Source organism: Mustela lutreola, chromosome 8, assembly GCF_030435805.1.
Source record: "Mustela lutreola isolate mMusLut2 chromosome 8, mMusLut2.pri, whole genome shotgun sequence".
Lineage (NCBI taxonomy): Eukaryota > Metazoa > Chordata > Mammalia > Carnivora > Mustelidae > Mustela > Mustela lutreola.
In genome coordinates this window covers 11,288,621-11,295,772 of record NC_081297.1, presented here as the reverse complement: position 1 = coordinate 11,295,772, position 7,152 = coordinate 11,288,621, and the positions used below count along the sequence as shown (strand labels likewise).

General features: G+C 45.2%; 1 protein-coding gene and 1 pseudogene across 1 annotated transcript in view; one reads left to right on the top strand and one right to left on the bottom strand.

The window, feature by feature from the left end:
• Positions 1–603: 603 nt before the first annotated feature.
• On the bottom strand, positions 604–1,212 carry LOC131838323 (uncharacterized; annotated as a pseudogene).
• The window catches only part of USP6NL (USP6 N-terminal like), a 180,578-nt gene continuing 174,460 nt past the window's right edge, over positions 1,035–7,152 (top strand). Inside the window, exon 1 of the mRNA XM_059183798.1 lies at positions 1,035–1,090. The gene's annotated coding sequence lies outside the window, so the exon portion shown is untranslated. The remainder of the gene's footprint in view (positions 1,091–7,152) is intronic.

Here is a 7,152-nt window from a genome sequence, read left to right as displayed (position 1 = left end):
TTTTCTAGCTCCTATTGAATAAATCACTTAACTGTCAGCTAATTACGGTGTTGGAAAGTTTACATCATTCATCTTTTTATGGCACCTCTTAATGGAAGACTCCGGAGATTAAAACTCTTGACAATTTCCATGACATAAAAAAGGAAAGCTGACCTAGAGAAAGACGGGACAAAAGATGAACATTCGGGAAATTTTCGGCAGCAGTGGGATCTGAAACAGTAGCCTATTTACAGTCGCATAATTTGAACACTTGAAGTTCCTGAAAAATGACAGGAATGTGATTTCCGTGAGAAGCAATACCATTTTATTGAAGGAATGATCATTTTGCACCTACTACCGACCTGGCACTTCCCTGTTCCAGGAGATAACCTGATGAGGAAATCACTATTATTATGTCACTTTACAGATGAAGAAACCGAGGCACAGAGAAAATTAGAGTGTGCAAGCTCTGACAGCTAGTACGATGACCCAGAAATGAAACACGCGGCAATCTGGCCACTGCTCCGCCGGCCTCACCCCTGCTCTCACCCATCCCTTGACCTTTCCGATTGGACAGCCTAAGTGGGTCGTTTCCGCGCGCTGCCTCGAAGCCCCGCTCCAGGTTCAGGGTCTGCAGCGCAGAGCGGGTCCCTCTCCCCTCCGCCGCCGAGGGCCAGACACCCCAGGATCCCGGGGAGCTGCGCCCGCAGCCCGCAGCCCTGGAAGCGCGCCCCCGCGGACGGCGGGAACGCGGGAGCGGCGCGCACGTGCCGCCGGGAAGAGGCCGCCCGGCCGCGCCAAGATGGCGGCGGTCGCGGCCGCAGCGGCGACGGTTGGCGGCGGCCCGTGAGGCGGGCGGGGCCGGCGGCGCGGAGGCGGGGTCCCGGGCGAGCCGCCCTGGGAGGCGGGGGCCGTTTCCATAGCGGCGGCAGGAGGTGTCGCGCCGGGGAACTTCCTGGTTCCCGGGCTCGGCTTCGCCGGGATCCTCTTGGAAGGGAAACAATGGGGCGGAGGGCACTGCGGTAGCCGCCGCCGCGCCGGGACCTGCTCGGCTGCCCCGACTCCCCGCTCTGTCCCCTCCCACAGCCTCCGCCGACGGGACCGGCCGGAGGTAACTTCATTTCCTCATCTCCCACCGCAGGGGGCCGGCGGCGGCGGCGGCGGCGGCGGCGGTCTCCGGGGTTTCCTCCGGGCAGGGACTAGGGTTGGCCCCGGGGAGCCGGACGCCGCCATTCCCGGCCCCGGGGAGGTGGACGGAGCCTCGGCTCCCTGCCTCAGCCCTCGAGGGTCAGGCTCCGGAAACGTGCGCGGGGCCGTGCCGGTGCCCCCTGGAAGCTCGATCGTGGGGCTCTGCGGGCTTGACTGGCAGGCGGGCGGGCGCCGGGTGGGGGGCGCGGGGGGCGTGTGGGGAGGGTCTGTGGGGGACGGTGCGCAGGGGGGACCTGATCGCCGGGGAAGGGGGCGGGGGGAGGGGCCGGGGTCGGCCAGGTCCTGGGGGAGGGGAGCCCCGCCGCCTCCCCCTCCCCCGCGGAGCAGGCTCGGGTCCCCGGGAGACGTGTCTCCCTTGCAAGTTTCACTTGCGTCCTGCGGAGTCCGAGTGGGCAGGACTGAGGCCAACTTCGTTCTTTTAAATTACTGCCTTCGAGCCGCGGAACTTTGTTTCGACTACGCTGGAGGATGGGGTGAATGAGGGATCGGGAGAGCCTGCAAATCTGTGCGCCTTCGCGAAGTTTGCAAAGTAGTTTAGAGCGAACAGCCGCGTGATGGTGCGGCATATCGAGCTCGCGGGTATTTTAATGCCAGGAAATTCGAGGAGTCCGTGGAGCCACGTTTCTATAAGTGCAAAGATATTTCTATAAATTGGATATGAGCTCTTTCCGTCTCCCCCATTTTAAATCCACAGTTGCTTTTTAGTGAGTAGACTTGAACAGGAGTGAGATGAGCCCCTTCTGGGACTGGGAGGGATGTTTGAATTGGGGGCAAGACCCAGTCATAGGGAATAATGTGACCCAAATGGGGGGCGGGGGGAGTGGGGACACGATCCTAAATATTTTGCTTGCTGGAAGAAACCGAGTTTAATCCTGTATTAATCCGTTTATTAATGGAATTAAGTCGCTGGGATACATAATATTTTCTCGCTCAGAAAAGTTGCACAGTAACTTCAGAGATCCATCGTGGCCAGTCCCCTCACACGTTGAATCTCTGGGAAGTTCTATCAGAGGGAAGTCAGGGTACTTTTTTCCTTTTGTGAAGTCGTTTTAATAAGAATTAAGCGAGCCAGCATCAAATGAACAGTGGTTTATTTGCTTTTCTCACTCTGTCAGACCCTAAAATTAAAAATATTTCTGAGTTTGCTGTTTTTGATAATAAAGTTTGTGAGCATGGTTTATTTAGTTCATGTTTTTACTTAAAATGAATATTGACCCTATATTATAGTCTGTCTAGGCAAGTGAAATATGTCAACATATAAAAGAAAATATGCTAATAAAAGTATAAATTTGGGGGCACCTGGGTGGCTCAGGGTGTTAAAGCCTCTGCCTTCGGCTCAGGTCATGATCCCAGAGTCCTGGGATCAAGCCCCGAATTGGGCTCTCTGCTCAGCAGGGAGCCTGCTTCCTCCTCCCTCTCTGCCTGCCTCTCTGTCTGCTTGTGATGTCTGTCAAATAAATAAATAGAATCTTAAAAAAAAGAAGTATAAATTTTTAAAAGAAAGCAGGTATCTTGAGTTAACAGACATTCCTTTGCTGATTATACAAAAAATTAGTGAGTCGTCCTAAAGGCATTTGAAGGAGGATCTTTTGCCAAACATTAAGAATTTGGGCCCTGAGTCTTGGTGTTTGTGCCTACTTACTGTTTTGAGCGAGCCGGTCAGACTCCCTGGTGTACTTGTTTTTTGAAAAGGATAGTCCATTATCAGTTTTAACAGTGTTTTGATGTGGAATGTCTCCTAGTGAGGATAACTGCCACTGCTTCAAACAAGCCAGTAAGTGCAAGTGTCAGCCATCTGTTAATTGACGGGTTATCCCTAGCGTTTTTGGGGAACCAGGACAACTTCCTGGCAGGGCAGATTTCAGTCTGGGCCTCCCGTGCCAAGCAGGGTTTGTACTGTCAGTCTTGGTCACCGTGTGCCCATCTATCTCACATTCCTGTTCTGTGTTGTAGCCTCTGAAGGTGGTTGAAAAAGAGGCCAGTAAATTAGTTAGTGGCAAACTGAAAACAAAATGACTTTGGTTAAAATGGGCTAGGCACGTTAAGACGGTCTGAAGCTGGCAGAGGTCTTTGCCACAACCTTAAAAGTTTGAGAATTGCTACTGCAGTTAGAGAGCAAGAGGCAGGTTATGTGTGCAAGTTAACTTTAACCGTTCTTGGTTTGTTTTAGTGCAGTGGTATTGTTATCAACAATATTCTAACCCCTTATTACCAGAATGTTATCATTTGTCCCTTCAGAGTGATTTTTGAAAGGCATATTCCATTTAGATAGAATTCACTTGTATTTAGAATCTTTTTCCCCCATTAAAAATTATCTCACTTTTTACAGTAGAAGTCAGTTAAAAGGAATATGAATTTGAAAGAAATCTGTCTTCTACCACATTTCCTTATAGTACATGGGTGCCACAGCATGGGAATTAGAGTTGCAAACACTTGGATTCTCGACTTCTATGCCATTTCCATGTAAATTACTTAATTTTTCAGGTAAATAATTTTTAAGGGCTTGTTTCTTTGTAAAATCGGGGGGAATCATCAATTCGGATTTGTTCATTCAGCAAGGATTTCTCCAGTGCCTGCTGTGTACCTCACGAACCCCTGTTAGGGGGTTTTCAACTACAGGGGGATAAGTCCTTTGCAGTAAAGCACGGGGAGCTGTAAAACCTGTGACCTGGGAACCTAGCCTGACTTGGGGGTGCTGGGGCAAGCCTTCCTGAGGGCGTGACTTGTAAGAGCTGAAGGATACGGAGGAGTTCATAGGTGAAAAGAGGAGTGAGTGGGTAGGACACCCAGGATAAGAGAAGAGCACGAATACAGTGCCTGGAGAGACTGTCAGTGGAGGTTGGATAAGGATGCGCGTGTGTAAGTTAGCTCCCCACACGGCTTGGCAGCAACTACTGTTCCTCGTGTAGAGAAGGCTCTTGGCACCATACTCCAGCCATCTGAACGAAGGGCTCAGTCTTGTTCCGCAGCCATTATGTTGAAAGGGAGTCAGCCCAGTTGACTCTAGACCTGCAAATGACTCTCTGTACACTTGGGTGTCTAGTTTATTAAACTGGCACCATTCACTTGTGAGTTTCTGTATCTGAAAGACGGAAATTAAATGTTGAATAAGACTCTTTGATTTCTTTACAGAGATACTATAAGATAGGAATATAGCTTTTTTTTTTTTTTAAAGATTTTATTTATTAACTTGACAGGGAGAAATCACAAGTAGATGGAGAGGCAGCCAGAGAGAGAGAGAGAGATAGGGAAGCAGGCTCCCTGCTGAGCAGAGAGCCCGATGCGGGACTCGATCCCAGGACCCTGAGATCATGACCTGAGCGGAAGGCAGAGGCTTAACCCACTGAGCCACCCAGGTGCCCCGGAATATAGCATTTTGATTTAAATTTGCTAGCATGTTTCTTTGGAAGAGCTTAGGCTACCTTACTTAAAATATCTACTTCTCCCAAAATGATAGTAGTAATCCATCCTGAAATGAAATATATTTATTAAGCAGCAGGTAGTTTCATTTGCCTATAGGAAGGTCAGGAGTGACTAGAGTTTCATATCTTGTCTGCTTTCATGTTTTTGGCACTAAATAGGTGTTTAGTTATCCTCTGGTAGAGGTACCTGTTGCACCTGTGTCTTGCTGACATTTGGGGGTGTGTAGAAAAAGTTGTAATTGTATCCTGGAATTTTCCTCTCACTAAATTAACAGGTGAATTAAAAAATATTATTTGTGAATTTAAAAATATTGTGAAAATATTTTCACATATTTCATGAAAAATATACTTATTTTTCATGAAATAAGTGAAAGAAGATTGTTTTTAAGCTTCTTAATATATTAATTTTAGTAATTTTATATAGATCAGTAGTGGTAAATTAATATTTTATTATGGAATTAATGCAATATTTATAAGCTAGTTGGCTCCCCAGGGTTTTTGTTCCCCTTCCTTTTTATTCAGTTTGGACATTTTAATGCTTGTTAGCATATCTGTAGTAAGATCAGAAAAGAGAGGGTGAAGTAAAATTTTGAGAAGTCAGTCACAGTGGGAAGAAATTGAATAGATGTGGTTAAAATTTATAAGAGTTAGGTATATATACATTGGCCAGGTAGTTCTGTGTCTTTTGCTTATGACTTATAAAAATGAATTGGCATACAGTAACCGCTGACATGAATGTTTAAAAATTTTAAAAAATCTATTTGTCTTTCCTGTTTTTTGTGTTTCTTTTTTCTCATTTTAGCTTTGTTTTTGGTTTGAGAGGAGAGTGCATGGGTATAAGTGGGGGGGGGGGGTTGAGGGAGAGGGACAGGCTCCACAGTCACTGTGGAACCAGATGTGGGGCTCAGTCTCATGACTCAGATCGTGACCTGAGCCGAAATCGAGGCAGACACTTACCTGACTGAGCCACTCAGTCGCCTCTAGATTGTCTTTTTAAAAATGATTATTTCATTTACCTTTTTTTTTATTAGCTTGGGATTTTGTATTCCTTTGCTGTTTCTTAAGTGTTTGCCTAAGAAATTCTAATATGTTTTCTCATCTTATCAGAGTGTAGTATTAATTGAGATTTCCTCTCTCTTTTCCAGAGAACGAACCATTTTAAAACATTTAAGTTAATTTTCTTTCTTAAACCCATTTAACCCATTTCATTGTTACCGTGTTTTAAAATGCATATATATTTTAAACCCCCAAGCTGTATTTTTTACACTGTCATTATTCAGTCAGACTTACTTCATTTTCTTTTCCTTCATTCCTTCTCGTGTTACTGACCTTCCAATTGAAATAATTTTCCTTCTTCCTGAAGAATACCCTTTAGTGTTTTCTTTAAAGTAGGTATTGTATTGACAAATTTTCAAACTTTTTATTTGAGAATGTTTTTATTTCACCTGCATTCTTGAGAGATACATTTTGCTAGGTATAGAATTCTAGACTAGAGGGGCGCCTGGGTGGTTCAGCAGGTTAAGCCTCTGCCTTTGGCTCAGGTCATGATCTCAGAGTCCTGGGATTGAGCCCAGGATCTCTCTGCTCAGCAGGGAGCCTGCTGCCCCCCCCACCCCCCCTGCCACCTGCCTCTCTGCCTACTTGTGATCTCTGTCAAATAAATAAATAAAATTCTTAAAAAAAAAAAAAAGAATTCTAGACTAGAGATATATACATACATATAGTTACATATTAGTCCTTTGGAGAAGAGATTATTCTCTAATATTTGGCCTTGTTTCTATTGATAGGTCAGTTATAGTTTATCACTTCTTTATTGGTAACATGTTTCTTTCTCAGGCTGTTTTTGAGATTTTCGTTTTGTCTTTGGATTTCAAGTAATCTTGTCTTGCTTGGGATGTATACCTTTTAGTGATGCGTCTGGATGTCTTTCATCAGTTTTGGATGGTTCTTGGCTATCTCTTCAGATACTGCTTCGTCCGCATTTTCTTGCTTTACTCTTGCTGGGACTTCCGCTCCATGGTGTCAGAGCTCACCCACTCCTCTGTGTATTTCACTTGCCTTTTGTATTTTCCACTTTTCTGTTTCTTTTCTGTAATGGGTATTTTCTTGTGGTCTCTCTTCCATTTACTAAGTTAGTCTTTACCTCAGTCTAAGCTGCTCTAAATGTTACTCTCCGGGTTCTTAATTTTGGTTGATTGTATTTTGCAGAATTTTGTAGAATTCCAGTTTGGTTCCTTTTAAAATATGCCATGCCGCCTTCATAATTTCTAATTCCCTTTTCAAAATTTTCAAGCTTTGCACATATCTCTTTGAGCAGAGTAAGCTATCCCATAAGTTTTGTCTGTGATCTTTTATTTCTTGAGGGTCTTATCTCCCTACGTGCCTGCTTATCTTTGATTCCATACTGTTCATTCTATTTGAAGAGATATTTCCAGAAGTAATTACAGATTTAGGTAAAGATTTTTCTGTTGCTTTTGCCTGGCCCTTGGGATTACCTTTATTCAAACTGAGGTCTTTTTGTGCCTATGGAAGGACTGGTTTA